The sequence below is a fragment of the Schistocerca serialis genome, chromosome 5 (genome assembly GCF_023864345.2).
Source record: "Schistocerca serialis cubense isolate TAMUIC-IGC-003099 chromosome 5, iqSchSeri2.2, whole genome shotgun sequence".
Lineage (NCBI taxonomy): Eukaryota > Metazoa > Arthropoda > Insecta > Orthoptera > Acrididae > Schistocerca > Schistocerca serialis.
Window position 1 is genome coordinate 291667715 of NC_064642.1, and position 13455 is coordinate 291681169.

General features: G+C 42.9%; 1 pseudogene; it reads right to left on the reverse strand.

The window, feature by feature from the left end:
- Window positions 1-3760: 3760 nt before the first annotated feature.
- On the reverse strand, window positions 3761-3878 carry LOC126482459 (5S ribosomal RNA; annotated as a pseudogene).
- Between the last annotated feature and the right edge of the window lie 9577 nt (window positions 3879-13455).

Consider the following 13455-nt stretch of genomic DNA (forward strand, 5'->3'; position numbering starts at 1 on the left):
GAGAAGTAATGTAATAATGTAAAATGCAAGTGCTACACTGTGCATTCACTTCTAACTCCCTTCACTGCACACACTACACGCACTATATTCACATTTATCATACCGTTACACCACACATACTATCAGCTGATGTAAAGGCTGTAGCTGTGATATCCGTTTCCATTTTGGATACCGCAGCCTACCAGTTGATAGCGTGAAAAACTGAGTCAGCATCCCTCTGTAATGGGCGAGGTGTTGAGATTAGACAGAAAATAAGGTATTAATACAATGTAGTGCATAGTTTTTGGGAGAAAGTTTCCAGTGAAGGAAAGAATAGTGTGTAAGTGATACGTGAAATGATAAACGTTTTGTTATCGTTATTATTATTTATAAATGTTACATTTTCACCAAACTTGAACTCTGTGTTACTTAATCATTCACTGTATGAAATGGATTGATTAACACGTACTTTTAACTGCCTTTTTAAATAAATTTGTTTCAATAACCTCTTTAATCTACTTGGGTAATTTATTGTACAATTTTATTCTTAGGTAGAAGACACTGTTTTGCCAACGGCCTTGCCGCAGTGGTAACACCGGTTCCCGTCAGATCACCGAAGTTGAGCGCTGTGAGGCTGGGCTAGCACTTGAATGGGTGACCATCCGGTCTGCCGAATGCTGTTGGTAAGCGGGGTGCACTAAGCCCTTGTGAGGCTACATGACTGAGAAGTAGCGGCTCAGGCCCCGTAAACTGACATACCATCGGGAGACCGGTGTGCTGATGACATGCCGCTCCATATCCGCATCCAGTGACGCCTGTGGGCTGAGGATGACACGGCGGCCGGTCGGCGCCGTTGGGCCTTCCAAGGCCTGTTCGGACGAAGTTTAGTTTTAGGAAACACTGCTTTGAGTTTTATGTTTATTGTTCCCAATTTTCTTAACAGATCTTCACAATGAGGTCCATTACTATTTTTGGTCAGTATTCCTGTGGCCCTTTTCTGTAGTTTGAAAACATACATTGTAATAATGGAGACATGGTGTGTGTCACTTAAGACTGTAAAGTATGTCAGATTATCTCGAAAAGTCGTAACGAGTTGCAGAAAATTTAAGTTTGATTTAAAAGCAGCTTTTTGGTGGTGTAAAAAATGGAGACCGTTCGCTCTGCAGGACGATCGAGCGGTGACGCTGAAAGCGTCATGTATGCAGTAAAGGTTGGCGAAGCTTTTGTGTTAAACGTTCTGCGTCCCACAGGCTTTTCCAAGCTATTTCAATGTCAAATATAAATTTACTTTCACTGAGCTAATACTGTTGTATGCACATCGCATCGATTCCCTTTGTGGTGAGGTGAACTACACTTTTGCTTAAAATAACTAGCTGTGTTTCACACTTTTTTCGACTCAGTTACCCTGTTTCCGACAATTACTTCTCTCATTTTCCCACCAAAGGTCTTTGATCATTTGTAAGCAGTCATCTGTAAGCTTTTTGTCATTTTTTTTACTCTGTGAACTATGTTGTTGTTTTCACATATTGAACAATTTTTTTTATTTTTATCGTTTTATTAACTGACGGAAATTTAATAAAATGTGGGTTATTGTAACTGATTCTTTTTTCAAAAAAATATTGTTACAGCTACGATGGTTGTGTCTAGAGTGACAACAATACATAACGTCGCCTTATAATGAGAACCTAGTACCTAAACAAATCAAAACAGTTTTTATTGTATTATTAGGTAAAAAATCTCGGGTAATGACATATGTGCTACGCTCTAGTGAAGTAAAAAGACCAGTTTTATTGTTAGGCAACCATGATAAGTGAGTAAACGAGGCGTAACTTTTCTGAGGTACGAGCTTTTCCTTATCAGTCGTAAACGAGATACGTATCGATAAAAGGGAACTTATCTAGATAACAATGAAGCAAAAAGACTAATTAAAGGAAATTTGGTTGCAGTCTCATATTGGATGTAGAATGTAACTCAGATGAAATGGGGCAGAGGAGAACATCAAAGGTACCTTTATTTACGAACTCATAGAACTTCGGCTAAAGAAATTGATAGAAATTGAGGAAAAGCTAAATCAGTAGAAAAACAGGAAGAAAGTGAAACCATACAGACTGTGAGGTGATACGAGAACGGTACCACTACACACTGGTGTGACGCATCCTAGAACATTTCTCAAGTGTTTGGAACCCGTACCAAGTAGGACTGACAGTAGATGAGGAACGAGTACATATGGTCACTGGTTTATCCGACCTATGGGACAATGTCACGTAGATGCTGAAAGGACTCAAGCGGCACATTTGAGGATAGACACAAACTATACCGAGAAAACCTACTTATAAAGTTTCTAAAACCAATTTCAAACGACAAATCTAGGAATGTGTTACAGTCCCCTACGTATCAGTCCCGTAGGAATCACGCAGACAAGATTAGACAAATCACAGCACGCACAGAGGCATTTAAGCTATCATTCCTTTCGCGCGTCATCTGTGAATGAAATGGGAAAAATCCCTAACAACTGGTACAATGAGACGTACCCTCTGCCATGTACTATACAGTGGTTTGCGGAGTATAGTCGTAGATGTAGGTATAAATGTAGATTAACAACTGCTAGCGGACGGGAAATTATAGCTTCCTATTATACTGTCGGTGACACGTTCCATTGTCGTTGTTTCGCGATATTTTCTTCTATCAATATGTTGCTCTCTGATAAAACCGGATGACAGAAAGCGCCTTATCATTACACTGATGGAACTTTTAAATAATAATGAAGCAGATGTTGTCAAAATCTCAAACTTTTACAAAGAGCTTATGACAATGATAATCGAAAATGAGAGAAAAAAACAACTGCTGCGGAAATAATTACTGCCTACACAAAAGTATGAACCCTCCAGGTCATGATTTAAAAATCTATAACCATCCGCAGCTTACATAATATAACCCATTGGAAAAAATCTGGACCACCAGCATATCAACGAAAATGTGTGGGATTAGATTCAGGGAGAGGGGGAATGTGACATCATTGCCCCTTGTTTCATCCTAGGTGTTACTTTGCCTTAGGTTTGTACTGTTGCTCCCAGTGGACTTTCAGAGGCAAAACCGATGTCATGGACGCGGTTACGTAGTGTCCGTGTCGACAGAGACCTCTGAGTTGCCTCCAAACATGTAGCGCGTACTTTGGTGGCGTTCTCCTCGAGCTATAATTTGTAGGTAGCGGTCGTCAGCGGGAGAGATTCACCGTCGGCTACCATCATGAGGCCGATCTTCTGTGTTTTGTGTCTCATGATAGCGGCTCAGTACCTCAAACACATCACACACACATGGCTCTGAGCACTAAGGGACTTAACTTCTGAGGTCATGAGTCCCCTAGAACTTAGAACTACTTAAACCTAACTAACCTAAGGTCATCACACACATCCATGCCCAAGGCAGGATTCGAACCTGCGACCGTAGTGGTCACGCGGTTCCAGACTGTAGCGCCTAGAACCGCACGGCCACACCGACCGGCTCAAACACATCGATGTGGTGTACTCTTACTCGCGAAATGAGGTGGCCTGGCCTTACAAAGGAGACCGGTGACTTTGGCAAGCACTCCGTCTTCAGGCTACGAGTGGCCTACCGGGATCATCCGACCGCCGTGTCATTCTCAGTGGAGGATGCGGATAGGACGGGCGTGGGGTCAGCACACCGCTACCCGGTCGTTATGATGGTATTCTTGATCGAAGCCGCTATAATTGGTCGAGTAGTTCCTCAATTGGCATCACGAGGCTGAGTGCACCCCGAAAAATGACAACAGCGCATGGCGGCCTGGATGGTCACCCATCCAAGTGCCGGCCACGCCCGACAGCGCTTAACTTCGGTGATCTCACGGGAACCGGTGTATCCACTGCTGCAAGGCCGTTGCCACCGACTTTTGCAACGTATTGAAAATGGGTTCAAATGGCTCTGAGCACTATGGGACTTAACTACTGAGGTCATCAGTCCCCTAGAACTTAGAACTACTTAAACCTAACTAACCTAAGGACATCACACACATCCATGCCCGAGGCAGGATTCGAACCTGCGACCGTAGCGGTCACGCGGTTCCAAACTGACGCGCTTAGAACCGCACGGCCACACCGGCCGGCCAACGTATTGAATTAAAGAGATCAGTATCTCGTGCACGTATTTGTTTATGAAAATTAATGAATGGTTTGAACATTTTAGCAATCAGCAGATCTAGAAATTAGAAAAATACAAACAAAAAACACGTTAATATATTTAAGAAACAAGATAATGGACTAAATAACTTACGGGAATGCATCCGGTGACGCCGTCTATAACCGCCGATATTTCGACATTTTCAGCTGCACTAAGTAAGCGTTGTGCAAGCGAATCTGGAATCTCGGTTTTCAGAGAAGATAAAACACAGACACACACACACACACACACACACACACACATACACACATGCGCACACACACACACACACACACACACACACACACACACACACACAGTAAACAATGGCACTATCACAAACCAAAGATCGACGTACAGGTGAGGTAGCATAAATTCTCTCCTTCCGTTTTATGGCATGTGGCAGAGCAGGATTCCATACAAAATTTAAACAAAAACCACCATCTCTGTCTGTAAGGTTAATTAGTAATTTAACCTCAACAACTTCGTCAGTAGCACTATCCCAATAGTTGTAAGTGCGTGTCAGAATCTCCGTTTTGTTATATACCATAGAATGACAGGTGCCAAGACAATGTTCTGTAACGACCGATTTGCTCGCCTTCAAACGTGTGTGCCTCTTGTGCTCAGTACACTGGTCCCTCACAGTCCTGATAGCTTCACTAATATATGAGCTGTCACAACTGCAAGAAATACGATAGATACCCACCTTACGCAAACCAAGATCATCCTTTACGGAATCTAAAAGGATCCTGATCTAAGATGGTGGTCTAAAAACATTCTTCACATCATATTTCCGCAAAATGTGGCCAATCCCGTTCGAAATGCATCCTGCGTAAGGTAAAAGCACAGTTGACTTTGGTGCACGTTGATATTATCATCACTCACTCGGCGCAAAGTTGGTCGATTGTGCAACGCACACCTGATCTGACTGTCACTATACCCATTCTGACGAAAGTGACTTCGAGGTGGGCTACACAGCTGACAAATCCTCAGAGCTCGAGATGACATGGGCCCTTTGAACCAAGGTACGAAGTACTCCATGTTGAGCCGGATGGTGACAACTGTCGGCCTGCAGGTACAAGTCGGTGGGAACAGGCATCCTATAAACGGCATGTCTGAACGTACCATCCAGCTTTCTACGAAAATCAGGTAAAACTATTAAACCTAGTTTTAGTATTGGTTTCTATAGAGTGCGTAAACATGTCAGAAATCTGTTCTTCATTTTAATAAAAAAAAAAAAAAATGGCTCTGAGCACTATGGGACTCAACTGCTGAGGTCATTAGTCCCCTAGAACTTAGAACTAGTTAAACCTAACTAACCTAAGGACATCACAAACATCCATGCCCGAGGCAGGATTCGAACCTGCGACCGTAGCGGTCTTGCGGTTCCAGACTGCAGCGCCTTTAACCGCACGGCCACTTCGGCCGGCCTTCATTTTAATCGGGGCTGAAATTACGTTGTTCTTGAATTCGACGATATTTTCGCGCCCTGAAAAGTTTACTTCTTGAGAACAGATAGGCACAACGGTTAGTCGAAAACAGTGAAATACCAACGCTTTTAAGTCAGGCTATAGAGATCTTCGATACGTGGTTTGCATTCTTAGTAAAGGAATATTCTCTTATTATCTTATTTTTTCACTTCTACCGACAGGCACAGATGAAACAAATAAGTTTATGAACCGCTGCTCCATATGCAAGACGTATAAGTTTTAGAACTCGTATTGTCTTAACTGGAACTAGCAGCCTGATAGTTGCGACGGTCATCGTAGATCCCGATCCGATTCATGTCCTAATATTTTACTAAAAGCAAAAAGAAGGAGCGACATATTAATCAGTAAATATAGGCAGTATCTTGAGCTTAATTCGACATCTCACTGTAGTATGTTGTAAAAAACAAAGAAACTCTCGTGATAGTGATACCGCCGTTTGAAGGTGACCTTCAACTTGGAAACCGATTGTTTCCTTTTGCAGAGGATTCTGGATTCTACTGGCCAGTTCTTCCCCCTCCACTGTCTCTTTCTGTGAATATCACCAAAATTATAGTTCACTTTCCGTCATTACAGTTAATTGCAGTTCTATAGATGATACGACACCGTATTAGAACGCCATTTGCTTAGAATACGCCCATGAGGAGCAGTGTCAGAAATTTTCCGGAAATCTACATGGAATCAAGATCCTTTGTCGGTAGCACTCATATTTCGTGTGAATAAAGAACCACTTGAGTTTCACAAGAACTATATTTTCTGAATCCCTCCCGGTCATTTGTCTACAGATAATTTTCTTCGAGGTATTTCGTAATGTTCGAACACAGGTACATGTTTCAGAATCTACTTCAAAGAGATGCCAGTGATGTGGTTCTATAATTCAGCGGATTACTTCTGTTTCCTCTCTTGTGTTTGATGTGACCTGTGCAACTAAGCAGTCTTTCATAATTGACGGTATCTCCACTGGTGTAATGATGGAAACACAGTCTATTTTTTGAATTAATGATGACCGGTTTCGATCTGACTGGCAAATAATCTTCAGATCTAAGCCGCTACGAAGAAAAATGAGCCACAACAATATAAAAAAGTTATATAATCGTAACGCTATAAATGATACCGTCAATGGTACTACAGATAACATTAAAACATCAAAGTTATTCATACCTCACAAAGCACTTAATATTTTTGGCAGTCACAGCCGTTGGAGGGCATGATGGTAAAAAGGATCCCACTGACAGCTGGTAAAGTGTAGTTTTATTGATACCCAAACGGTTCCGGAGCATGAAACCGCATCATCTGATGAAACAATGTACCTGTTGATGCGGCTTCAGGCCGCGGAACCGACTGTGTATCAATGAAACAATTTTACCAACTGTCAACGGAATTCTTCTTAACATCAAATTATTCGTACCTAGTGCTGCAACAGAATTAATGTTGTTTGTTAAGATTCTCGTCATGTCCTTTTCCTTTGGGGGTATAACTTCACAGTTCTTCAAGCACATAAAAATACCGCCTCTTGTTAGCTCATACAAAATCTCGGTTTACCGTCTATTCAGCAGTTTTATGTTTATAAGCTCATAGATGTGAACCTTGTGCAGTTTCACTTGTGTAAGAGTACGATCATTGAAGTAGCTTTAAATGTTCGAATGGTCTGCCCAATGTATGTTTCTTTCCCTTCGTCTTTAGTTACGGCGAAAGAGGTAAAAGATGATGTCCGATACGCTTAAATTTAGAAATGAGTCGGAGACGCGAGCAAACATATTTTTCAGAGCGGTGCACGTGTCAAAAGAGTTGTTTATGCCGGCAATATTCGGCGCACGTTGCTGAGTCCTGCAGTGTGACCAGCACGCTGCCTGCGGTACGGACTGCCGCCTTCTGGCGACGCGCAAATAGGCCGTCCTTGGCGCTAATGCCGCATAACGCGAGAGCAAACGCCACGCAGGAGCTGGGGAGCCGCGTGCGAGTCGTCTCACCTCTCCCCTCTCCCTCCCCACCCCATAACCTGTCACCCTTTCCAACATCCCCACCACCTCACCATGCCCACCTCTCATCGCTAACTTTTCCGGTAAACAGTCGGCGACAGTCTCTAGTGACGACGACGAAGCGAGTGTCGAAACTTGGCGCTATTATGTAACAACCTGCGGACGTTAACGAGACGAGTCTATTGAAAGAATCGTTAGGCACTGTGTTGATGGACTGGTGGCCAGTGTCATTTTTTGTACGTGGAAAATTTTTGACCTAGGTTTTCGAGGCAACTGTTGAGTTCCTTACCTCGCTGAATACACGCTATGTTTACATGTCGTCAGATACTTTTCATAGCAAAGACCGCCTTACGAGTTAGTTCGATGTTCGCATGCGTTCAGTAATAAATGTGCAGGAGCAACCGAGGAGGTAGCTAGATAGTCCTTCGTCAAGGACACAGGCACAGAAGAGGAGTCGCAAAAACAAACCAAGAAAAAGGAAAACAAAGAGAGAGAGACGGTTTAACAATTAACAGAAAGAGGTACTCAAGTTCTCCTACCCAATGGCGCCCATATTCAGGGACAAGGGGTGGTTGGGCCTCTCCCCATCCCCCCCAGCCACACAGTTCAGGAAACGAAAAAAAATCGTGAAGTGAGGCGTTTTTATTTCAAGGAAATGAGTAATAAGTCAGTTTTACGCAAGTTTTTGACATGGTCGGAAGTGCAACTTTTTGCAGCTACTTAGAAGTCTCCATTCTTCTTCTAAAACAAAAAATACTCGATACCCCAGACTAGCCCCCGACCCCTACAAACTGTCGTACTGGCGCTTTTCCATCGTGTTCCTATCTTATGCCTATGAGGAGAACCCTTTCCCTCGTCCCATGAATGTAAAGGCACGCTCTTGATTATTTATTTACTAATTTACTGTTTGGTGTAGTTGTACATTGTTTCAGGACACTGTATGTACATTGTCTACGTGTAACGGAAAACTGCGGATGGAAACCCGTGTCCGAAATCGTCATCCACTGAGGCATCAGAGCATCACATTCCTAGGAGACAAGACCTTTCTATGCACCAGCTAGTTCCATCTTCTCCATTGGCGATCGTGAGAATCAGTTTCCATCATTAAATAACAAACAACATTGCGAGACGTTCCATCTAAGGTCCATCAGCGTACAAAGTCTCGTTTGCTGCTGAAGGGCAGGCGCCTATAACTTCCACGCTCTGTGGCGCCGTTTCCGGACATAGGTTCCTGTCCTCGATTTGTTCCTCAAGACGCCCTCTACAACCTCTTGGAAGCTGTCGCAAGTTTTCTGAGGTATCCTGTCCATTCAAGAATAGCGGATGTGGAAGTGCAACACAAAATCTGTCGTGTGGTTTTTCTTAATGTCGATTTGTAGCCCGGTGGCACTGTCGCGTAATTCTCAAATGTTTGAGTCGTTGTTTTTTTGGAATGGTTTGTTATTAACAAACTATTAATAAAACATTCATCCACGGAATTAGCATTCACTGCTCTGCAATAATCTTATATCTATGAAATACCATGCTTCTTGATAGAGCACCGCCGTACTAGGCAAGATCCTAATGGAGGTGGTTTGCCGTTGTCCTCCTCCAACCGTAATGGGGATGAATGATGATGATGATGAAGACGACACAGCAACCCCCATTCATCTCGGGGCAGGTGAAAAATCCCTGAATCTACCGGGAATCGAACCCGGGACCCGGGTTCGGGAAGCAAGAACGCTACCGCGAGACCACGAGCTGCGGGCTATATATAAAAGTTTACGAATATCTACTTAACAGAAAAAAGCGGTTGAACTGTTATTCTTACACGTACATATGCTGTATATTATTTGTTATGAAGCATTTGTAAATTAAGCTACAACTTGTCAGTAGTGCCTTCACTCACCGAAAATTGGCATACACATTCATTCAAATAGAGAAGAAAGAGAGAGAGAGAGAGAGAGAGAGAGACAGAAACAGAGACAGAGTGTGTGTGGGGGGGGGGGGACAACAACAACACCCTTTTGTATTCATGTTTCGAATGATCAGTAATGACGAACAAATTGCGAAAAATATGTGTATTTAGAAATGATAGGGAACTAGTTTGAGCCACAAGTAGCACATCAATGTTCTTTTTGCATTCGAACCGAAAGTAGTGTTAATTGTTAGTGACAACTTACATACCCATCAGCGCGTTCTTAACCATTCTGAATTAGTATTCGTTAACTAAACTCTGCTGTAAACATATGAAGTACTAACTATAAAACTGTCAAATTACTGCCAGATCACTGTCATAACTAATTTATTGCCTTTCTAATTCAGCAAATATATAACGACAGCCAAAATACAGTTAGCAACGACGTTATGTGTATGACAGACAGTCCATCTAGACAATATATACGTCATTCGATAATCACATTTAGCCGAAACAGATCCGTTGTGAAAGGAAAAGAAATAATATCTCACAGCAGCGAGTCTTATAGATATGTCTCATGCAAACATAGAAAGCTGCAGGCCCTATGGAATGTAAACTTCAGTAAACGTTGCTCCTGGAGGGTAATAGCTGCGATCGAGATGTTGTCGTTGCGTGAAATGAAAGATGTTACGCATCCACAGTTAAAAGCCCATTCATAGAGTAGGCTAAATAACACATTAAACAAGCACAGTGAAAATGTACTCATCCTTCGAATAAGACTTTTTTTTTTCGGCAAGCTGACATTGTTGTTTTTGGAACGAATGAAACCACAAAAGTTTAGAAAAACATAAACAAAGGATAATGCGGTTGATTGACATTCTCTGTTAACAAGGTTTTTAAAATGATGAGACGCCAACTGAATATATCCTGCTGGTTATTAAAAATGTAGATCAGGAAATATCGAATAACGAAATGGTTCAAATGACTCTGAGCACTATGGGACTAAACTGTTGAGGTCATCAGTCTCCTAGAACTTAGAACTACTTAAACCTAACTAACCTAAGGACATCACACACGTCCATGCCCGAGGCAGGATTCGAACCTGCGACCGTAGCGGTCGCTCGGTTCCAGACTGTAGCGCCTAGAACCACTCGGCCACACTGGCCGGCAAATAACGAAATTTTACTTATTGTCTGTATGTTGTTGTGGTCTTCAGTCCAGATACTGGTTTGATGCAGCTCTCCATGCTACTCTATCCTGTGCAAGCTTCTTCATCTCCCAGTACTTCTGCAACCTACATCCTTCTGAATCTGTTTAGTGTATTCATCTATTGGTCTCCCTCTGCGATTTTTACCCTCCACGCTGCCCTCCAATACTAAATTGGCGATCCCTTGATGCCTCAGAATATGCCCTACCAACCTATCTCTTCTTCTAGTCAAGTTGTGCCACAAATTTCTCTTCTCTCCAATTCTATTCAATACCACCTCGTTAGTTATGTGATCTACCCATCTAATTTTCAGCATTTTTCTGTAGCACCACATTTCGAAAGCTTCTATTCTCTTCTTGTCTAAACTATTTATCGTCCACGGTTCACTTCCATACATGGCTACACTCCATACAAATACTTTCAGAAACGACTTCCTGACACTTAAATCTATACTCGGTGTTAACAAATTTCTCTTCGTCAGAAATGTTTTCCTTGCCATTGTCGGCCTACATTTTATATCGTCTCTACTTCAAACATCCTCAGTTATTTTGCTCCCCAGATAGCAAAACTCATTTACTTTTTAAGCGTCTCATTTCCTAATCTAATTCTCTCAGCGTCACCCGATTTAATTCGACTACATTCCATTATCCTCGTTTTGCTTTTGTTGATGTTCATCTTATATCCTCCTTTCAAGACCCTGTCCATTCCATTCAGCTGCTCTTCCAGGTCCTTTGCTGTCTCTGACAGAATTACAATGTCATCAGAGAACCTCAAAGTTTCTATTTCTTCTCCATGGATTTTAATTCCTACTCCGAATTTTTCTTTTGATTCCTTTACTGCTTGCTCAATATATAGATTGAATAACATCGGGAGAGGCTACAATCCTGTCTCACTCCCTTCCCAACCACTGCTTCCCTTTCATGCCCCTCGACTCTCATTAATGCAGTCTGGTTTCTGTACAAACTGTAAATAGCCTTTCGCTCCCTGTATTTTACCCCTGCCACCTTCATAATTTGAAAGAGAGTATTCCAGTCAACATTGTCAAAAGCTTCCTTTACAAATGCTAGAAACGTAGGTTTGCGTTTCCTTAATCTATGCCGGCCGCGGTGGTCTCGCGGTTAAGGCGCTCAGTCCGGAACCGCGCGACTGATACGGTCGCAGGTTCGAATCCTGCCTCGGGCATGGATGTGTGTGATGTCCTTAGGTTAGTTAGGTTTAAGTAGTTCTAAGTTCTAGGGGACTGATGACCACAGAAGTTAAGTCCCATAGTGCTCAGAGCCATTTGAACCATTTTGAACCTTAATCTATTTTCTAAGATAAGTCGTAGGGTCAGTATTGCCTCACGTGTTCCAACATTTCTACGGAATCCAAACTGATCTTTCCCGAGGTCGGCTTCTACCAGTTTTTCCATTAATAAGCCGTGGCTTATTAAACTGATAGTTCTGTAATTTTCACATCTGTCAACACCTGCTTTCTTTGGGATTGGAATTATTATATTCTTCTTGAAGTCAGTTTGTTTGTTCAAATGTTCAAATGGCTCTGAGCACTATGGGACTTAACATCGGTGGTCATCAGTCCCCTAGAACTTAGAACTACTTAAACCTAACTAACCTAAGGACATCACACACATCCATGCCCGAGGCAGGATTCGAACCTGCGACCGCAGCAGCCGCGCGGTTCCGGACTGCGCGCCTAGAACCGCTAGACCACCGCGGCCGGCTCAGTTTGTTTGTATGCGACATAGTATAGAGAACGTGAATTCTTGATTACACACTGAAACAAGAAAAACAAGACATGCCACTAAGGGATAATCTGAATGTGACGGAAATCAGTAGGTATGATGAACATGTGTAGACAAACAAATGAAAAAATTGTTTGATGTATTCAAAAGAAAGCCTTTCACAATTTCAGAAAGTCAGTAACGCGTTGGTCCATTCAAGCAGTTATTCGGCTTGGCATTGATTCACACAATTGTTGGACATTCTCCTGAGGAATATCGTGCCAAATTCTGTCCAAATGGAGCGTCAAATGGTCAATATCCTGAGCTAGTTAGACGACCCTGTCCGTAATGCTCGAAACATTTTCAATTGGGCAGAGATACCGCGAGTTTTCTGGATAAGGGAGGGTTTGGACAGCAAGCAGTAGAAACGTCTTCGGCTGGAATCTCATTGAATGGAGTGGAATTTTCAGTGACGAGTCCTGCTGCGAGCTGAGCTCCGATGGCCAGCGAAGACGTGTATGGAGACGCTAAGAGCAGCAGTGGGGTACAGACCTGACTGGCGCCTTCCATACGGCTCGACAGCCAGCAGTGATGGTTTTGGGCGCCATTTCTTTACACAAAAGGACAGCTTTGGTTGTCGTCTGCGGCACTGTTACCGAACAGTGGTACGTCGATGATATTCGACGCTCCGTTTTGTTGCCATTCATGGCAAGCCAACCTGGACTTATATTTCAGCATGATAATGCCCGTTCGCACACGATGACAGTTACTACTGCTTGTATTGGTGCTTACCAAACCGTGCCTTGGCCAACATGGTCGCCGGTTCTCTCCCCAGCCGAGAACGTTTGGAGCATTATGGGCAGGGCCCTCCAACCAGCTCTGGATTTTGACGATCAATTGGCCAGAATTTGGCACGATGTCCCTCAGGAGGGCATCTAACAACTGTCAATCAATGCCGAGCCGAATAACTGCTTGCAAGGGTCCAGAGGTGGACAATCGCGTTATTGACTTGC